At 39.4% G+C, this 12,423-nt stretch overlaps 1 protein-coding gene across 1 annotated transcript in view; it reads right to left on the bottom strand.

Annotated features, from left to right (window-relative positions):
* Nucleotides 1-4,845: 4,845 nt before the first annotated feature.
* Nucleotides 4,846-12,423, bottom strand: part of LOC125830054 (uncharacterized) — a 155,314-nt gene continuing 147,736 nt past the window's right edge. Inside the window, exon 13 of the transcript XR_007443126.1 lies at nt 4,846-4,855. The gene's annotated coding sequence lies outside the window, so the exon portion shown is untranslated. The remainder of the gene's footprint in view (nt 4,856-12,423) is intronic.

The raw sequence follows: 12,423 nt of genomic DNA, 5'->3' as shown, positions 1-12,423 counted from the left end.
TCATTGAATGGGCAGAAGACTTGGTGGAACAATGGTAGTGTACTCCTCTCTAGAACATGGGAGAGCCAGACTGCTGATACGCTCAAATTACACCTCCCTAAAGAAGCGTAAGCGATCGTTATCAAGTAAGGAACCCAACTTGTAGGTTGGGGTCGATCCCACGAGGAATATGGTTTAGACGAAGTTCAGCTTACGACTATATTCTTTTAGTCAATGTACTTTCGAAATAAGTAATTAAAGAGGGGGTTTGTGAAACAAATTCTGAAAGTTATGTAAACAATTAGTAAGCACGATTCAAACTTTTGTTGTTATCAAGATGAGAGAGAAACTAGGGTGTACGTGATCACCATAAGCTCATAACTCGGTAATCCTAGTAATAGTAATCCTTTCCTAGTGTATTACATGCAAACTGATAAGTTAGGTATCTCTAAATCCTTGGTCCGACAACTAGAGAATTTCACTCCGCACCTTGGTCTGGCTACGTGTGTATAAATTACTAACCCTTACCATTACCTCATATTAGACATCACATCGATGTATGGCTAAGTTTTCACCCTCGCACCAATCGACATTAGACTATTAGATAGTATCACACTAAATCTATGTTGATAATTCTTCTATTATTAACTACCTCCTTGGTCCATAAAGTAGCAACTAGGCGAGTTCTCACATGTGCACTCGTTAAAAAGACTTCTAAACGAAAGAATTATCAATGCATGCAACAACACTATTCAACAATTACTTAGTTACTATTCCTACTTTGTTACTCGCTCATGGTTCCCACAACCCTAGTTGTGGATTTAGTTACCCATAGTAGCAAGAACACAATTCATATTTTAGATGAAGAAATCATGAACTTACGTAATGAGAAGAATAAACCCAGAATCTCAACTTGAATTTCGAAGTCAAAATCTTCAAAATGAACTTAGGAAATTAAGAATTGCTAAAGTTGCAAGTTAATCTCCAAATCCAAAAACTAGAATTAAAATAATAAAGTCTAACCCCATAAAACGAGGTTTACATGCCCTATATATAGAAAAACAAGTCCTAACTAAAAAGGAAACAAAATAAGGAAATAATGTTTCAGGACGTGGTTTCGATCTACGACACTGATCTATGGACCGTGGATTGAACTACGGTCTGTAGGTCCCTTTCGTGCCTCAGGACTTAGGCAATATTTTCAGCTTCAAAATCTTCACTCTCTGACTCAATCGACGGATCAACAATACGGACCGTGGTTTGATCTACGGTCTGTGGATCCTCCTCCGTAGCACCATACTTAGAATCTTGAAAATTAGGTACTTGAACCCCCTATCTGAATGATTTGATGGAACTACAATATGGCCCGTAGGTCGATCTACGGTACGTCATTTCCAACCGCGGTTCCACACTTAGTCAAGAATTTCCTGATCCCCTTCGAGCCTTTGCTCATCCATCTACGATCACCATCTACGGAACGTGATTGGACCTACGGTCCATCAATGACATCCGTAGATGCCCTTTTCTGCACATTTTTCAGTTGTGTCTCTCAACTTCCGCATCTAAACTTATTTCCTGCAATCATGATAAAAACATATAAAAAAACCAATACAAAATGGCCCTAGACACAAACAACTCTTAAGTGAAATATATTAAAAATACCGTAAAGTCATGGTATATCAACACCCTCAACTTAATTTCGTTGTTTGTCCTCAAGCGAGGCACTAAGACTCTAAACGACACGTGTATAGAAGCAAGCAATCCAAGCACAATCAATCACATGGCTCTCTACCCCGACTCTCTTTTTGAGTGCAAATCTTTTCTCTTAGACTCAACAAGCTAACTTGTGTGGATCAAAACATGACAAAGTTCGACCAATCAACACACAACATACACTATTTTACTATCACCAAGGTACCAACTCTCCGACAATGTAACTAGTTCCATTAATTCAAACAAAATCCCTTTTTTCACACAATAAATATGATTTTTATGTACAAGGATTCACTCAACACTCATGCTCAGAAGTAATTACAAGTACTGTTAGTGCTCAATACCATAGGCTTGCCCTTATTTTCACTGCTTAGACTCTCCAAACTAGTTGCTAGGATCACGATAGGACCTTCTTAGATTGTAACGTAGGCTCAAGGTCAGGGTGGTACATTTGAGTAACTTTTTAGTGACTTTCTGCCCTCCTTGACATTGCATTAGCTTTTTGTTTTACCTCTTCCTTGACCTATTTTTGACATCCTTCCATTTTAACCTTTTTCCCATATTTGTTTGCGCATGGATGTGACTTTAGACTTTGCAGCCTTTCATTTTTCACTTTCTTCTTCTTCCTTATTTTTGATACTTTATTCATTTTCTTTGGAACAAAGTCACATCCGCTTCTCTTTTTTTTTTCAACACCAAACTCTTTTCACACCCATGTTTCTTTTGGTTTCCTCTTGCATAGCCACCCTCAACTAATGGATTTTCCATTAGTTGAGGTGCACAATATCTGACGTCAGATCAGGGCAAAAATTGAGGTCACTTTTTGCATTAGCCATCCTCAACTTAGGCTTTTGGCCTAAGTCGAGCTGCACATGTCCAAGGAAGGACCAGGGCCAAAACACTAGATTACATGAAGGTGAGTTAGGGGTTTAGTAAGAAATGATCTAATTCAAGCTCAAAGCATTTGGATCAAAGGGAGCTTTTATTTCATCTGGTTGGATTCTTTTTAGGCAATTAGTGGACTTATATGAACAAGGGCCTATGATCACTTCCTAGCCTCTAGAGTAGATTATCTTAGCAGGACTAATCGGGCAAGTTCTAGATTGGCTCAAAAACTGTTTGAATAATCAATTATTCTCACACACTCTTGGTACATAGTTTCATTATCAGATTACCTAGTTCAAGTTTTATCTTAAGTCATGAAATCAAGTTGGTTCATTATCATGTCATACTTAGAGCCAACACATTCAACTCATTCTAGCCTACATATTTTAGCACATATCACAAGTTTTGGACGGGTATCATTTGTTTCAAAAAGCTTATGCCATCATGCTTCATTCTTTCTCATGTTTCCGCACATACAATCCTAACACATGTTGGTTCAACCGATATTAAGCAGTCTCTTGGGGGAAAGAACACAGGCAAGAAAACCCCAAGAGAGGATTATGAGTTGGGTTACTCAGACTTCACCCTATCACTCACAATCCATTTACCCCACCCCAACAAAAAATTAGTGTAATTGTCCCTAATGCGCACAAAAAATAGTAAAAAGTAATGGATTGGGTGAAACAAACTTGTGGCGCAAAGCGCCGACGAACTATCAACAAGAAGGTGGGTACGATTTCCCGGAGCCCGCTGGAACAATACCTGGGTCACCCTCAGTAGTGCCCATATCATCTATCTCAGCACCATCAGTAGTGCTAGCAGTCACTCTAACAGCACCATTAGTGGTGCTAACATCATCTCCCACGGCAGTCATGGCCTTAGTGGTGGGCCTAGAACTTGAGGCTCCAATCATACTCTCATGAGCCCTCTGCTGGCGCAACTCCTTATCTACAATGGAGCCTTTCCTAGCCTGCTCATTCTGCTGACGTTTCCGCTTCCTAGCTCGAGCATCCTCAGTGGTTTCAGAAATGTGACTAGAATGGTGCCTCTTCACTCGAGCACAGGTGGGCTCAGGCTGTGATATGTCATTGCTGAATAAGGCATCAAGCACGGTGTCATCAACCAATGGAGTAGGTGCAGACTCTGGCTCATTTTTGGGTGTGCAATGATGGCATCAAGGCCGGCCCAGAGACTATCTAACTCGGTCCGAAAAGAGGACAGATCGGTAGTAGGGGTTGGTCCCTCGAGGAATCTCAACTTGTAAGCATCTAGGCGCTTATGAATGGGCTGGACCTTCTGGTCCATCATGCTCTCCATCCTCCGCTCCATCCTAGCCTCAGACTCTGCAATAGACTTCTGTATCCATGGCTTCACATGATAAAGCAGTGTGGCCATCTATGCCTCCAATTTCTAAACTCGGGCCAAGGGCACCACAGCAGCTCCTGAAGATAGGGTGACTCTGGATGAGCTACGGGCTCGACTAGCGGCATGAGATGGGGAGGTCGGGGCATTATCAGTGTGGGCTGGAAGGGCAAGGTCATCACCTTGCATCTACTCCACATCATCTACAAAATCTGCTCCCAAAGGGAGTACTTCGACCTGCGACTCCCGGTGTGGTTCCGCCATATTAGCCTCATCCCAAATCAAGCTTATATCCAGGGTCCCCGTTGCCCGGATAAACTTGTCACAATGCCAGATCAGCACTCCAGAGTCCCTGCATAACTGAAAGATTAGGCAAGGAAAAGGGTAAGTGGTGGAGGCCTTGAAATCCCTCTCATGAATCTCCGCAATGATCATGCGGGAAAAATCAATCTCGAACCCTGCAACCAATGATGCTACCATAATCGCACGGTCCCAAGTGAGTGCATTATCAGCCTTTGTGGCAGAAACTCGATTTCTTACCAACAACCAGAAAAACTTAGCCACAAATGTGAGAGTGGCCTTCTTGATGCTTAAGCCCGGAGTGGTGACCCACTCGGCTCGCTCTCCGTCAGTAGCAATATAACGAGCCAACCAATGTAATACAATATCCCTTTTTTGGCACTCCGCTGGAACTCCCCGTCCCGCATGATGTTCCATCTGTATTCAAATTCGGCTGTGTTGAGTGCCCAAGTATGGCCAGGGCTAGGGACTTAGAGGAACCGACAAATGGTGTTCTCAGAGATATCCATAGAAAACCCTCGCATTAGTGTAGCCTGGAGTAGTGTATGGGCCCTGGGATTGGCCTTTTTTCTGAATAGAGCCTCAAAGAGTGGCTGTGTAGGAAGCATAGAACTCCCTCACGATTTTCTTGTTGTATGTTCCTAGTTCCTTACCCATCCACTCACACTTATGATGTTGAAAGAGCAGGTGGATGTCGGGTACAGTGTGTAGGCTCCCTATGAGAACTCTGCGCTCCTCTCTGATTAGCCGGGACATTTTTTTTTCGTTCAACATCTTGGCATCCCTGTAGATCTACCATTGGCCCTCCACGCACCATCTATTAGGCTCCTCAGCAACCAGAGCAGGGTCGGTGTTAGGTGGAATTGGAATTTTCCCCGAACTAGTAGCCTCACCAGATGAGGCAGCCCTATCATGTGAACTGGAACCAGTGGCAGAGCCGAAAGCAGGGGCAGACTCAGAGCCGGAAGCAGAACCAGACTCAAAGCCAGAAGCAGAACCATCCTTAGAGCCGAAATGTAACGACCCGAGAGCACCCCCTAGTCGTTACCGGCGTATTCGACTTCTTGGAGGTCTTATACAAGCCCTTAGCATTCGTCATAGCATTTATTATAGAAAAATAGCGGAAAATTTAAAACTTTTTCATAATATAACACAAGACATAAAAGTCACCTCATTAAACCTTTAATACAAAAATTGGAGTACTATGTCTCAAGGTAGCCATCTTAAAACATGACTACAACACAAGAGGGACAAGCCCTTACAATACAAAAAAAAACTACTATCTAGTACATAGAACTTAAGGAAACTCTTTAACATAAAGGTCCTTGAATCTTTAAGGACACACCCGAACTTGGGAATAGTAAGCCAAGCTCATCACTTCTAGGAAAGGCCCTTTAGTCACCTACACTTAGTGTAAAAAGATGAAGAAGAGTGGTGTTAGTACAAGAATGCACTAAGTATGATAACCATGCAAAACATGCTCTTAAAGGGACATTTAGTTGGAAACTATGCATCATGCCTTTTTAGAGAAACTTCAAGAACATTTAGTACATAGGCACAATATAAACCACATACATCATCATACACACGGAAACCATTCATAATAGCACATAGAGCCACTTATAACATTTTAGGCACATTCAATGCATACAATACATTACCTTGCTCTTTATCTTAACTCCTTTCCTCAAGCAACCCTTAGGGAATACTTGGTGTAATGTATTGCCTTAAGGTTACCAAAGGTGAACTTACATATAGCCTTTATCAATCCAACCACATATATTCATAGAGTCATAAGCACACCATAAGACATAGTCTTCACATAGGCACCATCACCTAAGACAACCCCCAAGTCACACTACTGCAATGTGCAAGTAGCATCCCATAATACTACTCACACTAAGTGTTCCTAGGAAGCCACCATAGACTAGGCACATCATATTCAACAAGTCATAACATCTTCATTTAACATTGGACATAAGACCAACATACTTCATAACATCATGTAAGGACTCATTCATTTACTACATCATTAGTCATAACCCATTTAGTTCATATCATAGGTAAACCACCCTCACAACCCCTTCACAAGTTCACTTGTGCATTGTACACATGGAGTCCCATACCTCCACATATACTAAGCAAATCCATTAAGAAGTCATAAGTGTAATTCACATGCATAAACATACTTCATGTCTTGACATAAGTAAATTAAACCTTAACATGCTTTCATATTAACATACATAGACCATAGTCTTCATTACATAAAGAGCCTAATCATAACCTCCCTTAGAGTACACTTGTGCAATGCATAAGTAGGGTCCATAGTCCTACCTACACTAAGTAACTCTTCAAGAAATCATGACTAGAGTTCATATTATTATCTTAGTTCATTTCTTAACTTTCGGGAGATATTGCCATAACCGACATAGACCATGTAAGCTACATGGAATCCGGTGTTCTACTCCCACACGAAAAAGAGAGGGTACTACTTGCCAAAGTAGGACCTACATCCATAATAACTATCTAGTGGATCCACTAAGCTAATACCTATGGGGGCACATAGATATGGAAAAGGAGATTGACCTTGACTTACTAAGCGTGGAGGTTTCCATCTCATGAGACAACATCTATGTTGGGAACCCGGACTTGCTAAACGTGAAGGTTCTCTTGTGGGAAGCCGGACTTGCTAAAGATGAAGCCCCCACTCTCATTTTTCATGTTCACTCGGTGCTAAGATCCAACTCCCTTTTTAAACATCTTTAAACCTTTATTTAACATTAGTTCATAAAGTAGGCTTTAGGGACTTAATCAATCATATCATATAGCTCAAAGGTTTCTAAGATGAGAATGACCTTTCATCGTAGTACCTACATAATGTGAGAATGACCTTTCATTGTAGAACCTACATTATGTGAGAATGACCTGTCACATAATCATACCATATTCATAACATAGTCTAGTTTAGAATACAATTAAGGAAACCTTTCAAGAGATTCACTTTCACAAGATTATCATAAACCTTATTCATTCATTCACGTATGTGTACATATGTGAGAAAGCCTTTCACATAACCACCTTTATACAACACATATTCATACCTTGCTAATCATACACTTTGCATGCATAACAAAATGTAAGGGTGCATATAAGAGTTCACTTCTCAATAGACACCATAACACATCGTATTCATAGCTATACATGTAGAGTGTGTGTGCATATTGGTCCTCATAGTGACATATTAGCAACAACATTGATATTGAGTGTTCTTCCCTTAAAGGGATCACAACACATTCACAATGTCCCCAATTCATGAGCAATTCACATATAAAGCCCTTAGGGATTCTAGACCACACACCAACACTCCATCATAGGAGACAAGGACACATTCAACATTGAATAGGTACTCCTAACATATATATGATCAAACATTCATATATGGGTCATATAGGTAGGGGTCATTTCCACAATAGTACCTAACATAATCAATCATGTAGACCACACATTATCCCTAACATTATCATTCACATTATACTCCTCATCATCAACACACTTTAAACATCATGCTAGCATTGAGTATTCCATACATAACCTTCATAACATAACTTCATAAACATAGGCATCATAATCATCAATTCACTTCCCATCTATTGCCTTCAAGGCCATGGTCTCAACATGCATAGATAGACAAGAAGTGAACACCTCCACCATAAGTGGATCAAACCACACAACATCAATTCTCATACTATAGACTAGAAGTTAGGTCAACTTACCGATTCTCCAAGCCATGATCACCATGGATCAATCCTCAACAATTCATAATCAATTGACATAGGTAGCAATAGGAATCAACAATGTAATTCAATATCATAAACATAATCGAAGTACAATTCCATAAACAAAGGGATCAACCCATAACTTTGCTCATAAGGCCATAATATTCAACTCATCAATATACCAACAATTCAACATGAATAAGTATAGATAATCATAAATAACATCAATACAATCTAATCTAAACATAATTTCACCCCGCACTTTGGTCCGGCTACGTGTGTATAATTTACTAACCCTTACCATTACCTCATATTAGACATCACATCGATGTATGGCTTAGTTTTCACCATCGCACAAATCAACATTAGACTATTAGATAGTATCACACTAAATCTATGTTGATAATTCTTTTCTTATTAACTACCTCCTTAGTCCAGGAAGTAGCAACAAGGTGAGTTCTAATGTGTTCACTAGTTAAAAAGACTTTTAAACAAAAGAATTATCAATGCATGCAATAACACTATTCAAGAATTACTTAGTTACTATTCATACTTTGTTATTCGCTCATGGTTCCCACAACACTAGTTGTGGATTTAGTTACCCATAGTAGCAAGAACACAATTCATATTTTTAGATAAAGATATCATGAACTTACGTAATGAGAATAATAAACACAAAATCTCAACTTGAATTTCAAAGTCAAAATCTTCAAAACGAACTTAGGAAATTAAGAATTGCTAAAGTTACAAGTTAATCTCCAAAGTCAAAAACTAGAACTAAAATAATAAATTCTAACCCCCCTAAAACGATGTTTACATACCCTATATATAGAAAAACAAGTCCTAACTAAAAATGAAACGAAATAAGGAAATAATGTTTTAGGACGAGGTTTCGATCTACGACATTGACCTACGGACCATGGATTGACCTACGGTCTGTAGGTCCCTTCTGTGGCTCAGGACTTGGGCAATATTTTCAGTTTCAAAATCTTCACTCTTTGACTCAACCGACGGTCACAGTACGGACCGTGGTTTGATGTACGGTCTATGGATCCTCCTCCGTAGCTCCATACTTATAATCTTGAAAATCAGAACTGGAACCCTCTCTCTGAATGATTTGACGGAACTGCAGTACGGCCCGTAGGTCGATCTACGGTCCGTCGTTTGCAATCGTGGTTCCACACTTAGTCAAGAGTTCCCTGATCTCCTTCATGCCTTGCCGTCCATCTACGATCACCATCTATGGAACTTGATTGGACCTATGGTCCGTCAATCACATATGTAGATGCCCTTTTATGCACATTCTTCAACAGTGTCTCTCAACTTCCGCATCTGAACATATATCTTGCAATCATGATAAAAACATATAAAATACCAATACAAATTGTCCCTAGACACACACAACTCTTAAGTGAAATGTGTTAAAAATATCGTAAACTCATTGTATATCAGTTGTTGCTTATGGACTTGGTGTGTGTAGAACATGGTGGCTCTCCTTGCAAGTCTCTAGTGGGAGGTATTGTATGGTGTTCCAAATTCTAGTAACTTTACCTACACTAAAATCTAGATAAATATTAGATTTTCTACAAGAAATTCTAGTATTTCTATAATATGTTTATCCTTCTTTATCTGTAAGAAATTCTAGTAACTTTATCTTCTACTTTAGAATATTTAGATATTTCTATAAGATGCTTGTCCTAAATACTACACTAGATTATTTTAGAAACTAATCTATGAAATTTCAAAAAATCATGTTTAATTCACACTCCCCCTTAAAAGTGATTTTTTTGGAAAAATACCCCATGCTTGTTGCAGAAGAACTCAATCAAAGCTTTTGAACATTCGTTGGTGAAGCACTAGTACAAATGAATTCCTTATCTAAGAGTTCTTGAAGTTGAGTCTTGAATTCTCTCAACTCTGTCGGAGCCACGTGATAAGGAAGAATAGAGATTGGATGACGGCTCCAAATCTATATAAAAATCAATATCTCTATATAGAGGCGTACCTGGAAAATTCGTAGGAAATACCTACTGAAATTCTAAAACTACTGGGATTGACTCAAAAGAAGGGAAGTCCGCACAAACATCTTGAAGGTGAGATAGGCCAAACAACCAGTCCCCACAAACCTTTTAGCATGAATATAGGATATGATCTTTACTGGCTTAGCAACATACACACCTTCCCACTCTAATCTATCCTTCCCTGGGATTTCTAGAGTTACTATCTTAGAGTTACAATTAAATACAACGTGATAAGGAAACAACCAAGTCATACCCAAGATCACATCAAAGTCTAGCATATCCAAAATCACTAGATCTACCCAAGTTTGACAGCCCACAAACATCACAAAGCAAGCACGGTACACATGGGTTACTACCACAGACTCCCCAACCGGGGTAGAAACATGAATGGGGGGCATCAAGGATATCACAAATTAAGTCAAGTCCCAAGGCAAATTTATCAACTACTTATCAATAAGACATAAGCCATCAGGTCGCATAATACAATAATAATACATGTTGTTACGGTGTAAGATGCCTCGACCTATGGCCTGCCCAGGAAGGCATAACACTGAGCTCTACAATTTCCTCTGCCCCCCATGACCTTCCCTGATTATTACCTCGCCCTACACTAAGGGTGTCCTATGCCATTACGACCTCCACCTGCTTATACCACAACTTTTACATGTTGGTGTGTTTAGTCGCCCAGCTGCTTGTAAGGGAATTCCCTCTTAAAGTGACCCAGTTCACCACAATTCAACCATTTCTTCAGCCTGTTTTGTTCCCTTTTACCTGTTAGTGTCCTTGCTTTGTTCCTCAATCCATATTCCTCAAAATCAAGGATATAACATCAGGTATTGGCACAAAATAAGAATTTGAGGACACTAAATCTCTATAATAAAAAAAAAACACTAAATGAGTCCAAATCTTGGACTCATCAACACCCCCCAACTTAAACTTTTGCTTCTCCTCAAGTAAATTCAGCAGTTCAAAAAGGATGTCTCAAATAGTGCTACATAAGACTCAATCATGAATGCACTCAACAAGACTCAACTTACTCATGCAAGGACTAATTGTGCACTCAAAGATTCAAGTTGTGACTCGCTATTATCAAAGATGCTCAAGTTCACAATACTTGCTTCAAATGCAAGTTCAAACTCAACAACGGTACTCAAATTCCCTCACAACAAAGATGATTCCATATTCCCACACTATTCTTCAATAATTTAAAGTTCTGGAATCACATACAGCTCTCACACTCAAAAAGATGAACATATGCATGACTTCACCCATAGGTTTGCCCTTATTTTCCAATCAACACTCGTTTAGCTCACTCAAGATCAATAAGGTCTTTTCAAGGCTTGTAATGGGGCTGAATGTAAAGGTATGGTTATTTAGGCTCAGTGACTGCTACCCTCATGAAATGTGGTGTGAACATCACTTTTCTCCCTTTTGTTCAGCATTTTCACTCATGCTCAAAATTCACCCCATTATTCACTTTCATATGGATTACCAGATACCCCCATTTCTTTTTGCAATTTTCACAACTTTATTTCACCACTTTTTCATTCTTTTTCTTTTGCTTTCTTTCTCTCTTTTTTTTATGTGGAGGGGTTCCATCTTTTTTTTAAAAAATCCATGGATCAAAGGGGACTTCTTCACACTTCTTAATTTACCTTCTTTTTCCACCACACCCTCAACTTAGGCTTTTAGCCTAAGTTGGCTATTCCAACAAACCACAGTTCATGAGGATTATGGGTGAATGGATAAAGAGGAATCTCAATTGCTCAAGTTTCTTCCAAGAAAAGGATAAGGCTCAATGGGGGTTCAAGCAAGGTTCACATATCTCAGAAGGTTGTCTACAAAAGAGCTAAATTGTCAAATTGTTTCACTCTTCAAAATTGTTGCCTAAAATCATTTCAAGTGCTTGCATCACTTGGTCAACCGAACCAACGAGCCAAATTCTAGGTGTCATCACACAAGTTCACGGTAAGCTCATCACACAAGGCTTTGGCGCCAATATAAAATGAGACTCATTCAAGCTAGTGTGCAATGGTCATCAAAAGAGACTCCATTTGATAACTGGCTAGTCACAATGAGATGCAAAAAGTCCACATATTGTCCATGCAACTTCATATGGCCTCATCGTAGCGGCGCATTCATTTTTGTTTGATTAAGAGCACTATTCAAGTCATCGGTATTGATCATAACCGATACTCAAATTTGCACAAGAACAGCCACAATCAAATACACAAGAGGTGGCAAAAAATTTCAAATAGGTCAAAAAACCATTTTCATTCATAACAAGGAGCCATAAGCTCAAACATCCACATAAGATCAAAACGCAGTATAAAACACAAAACCCAATATATACACAAGAGGTAGGTATAGAAATACTTCACCCTACC

The sequence above is a fragment of the Solanum verrucosum genome, unplaced genomic scaffold, assembly GCF_900185275.1.
Source record: "Solanum verrucosum unplaced genomic scaffold, falcon-dt-bn FXZP01000151.1, whole genome shotgun sequence".
Classification (NCBI taxonomy): domain Eukaryota; kingdom Viridiplantae; phylum Streptophyta; class Magnoliopsida; order Solanales; family Solanaceae; genus Solanum; species Solanum verrucosum.
This window is presented reverse-complemented; position numbering and strand designations above follow the sequence as displayed.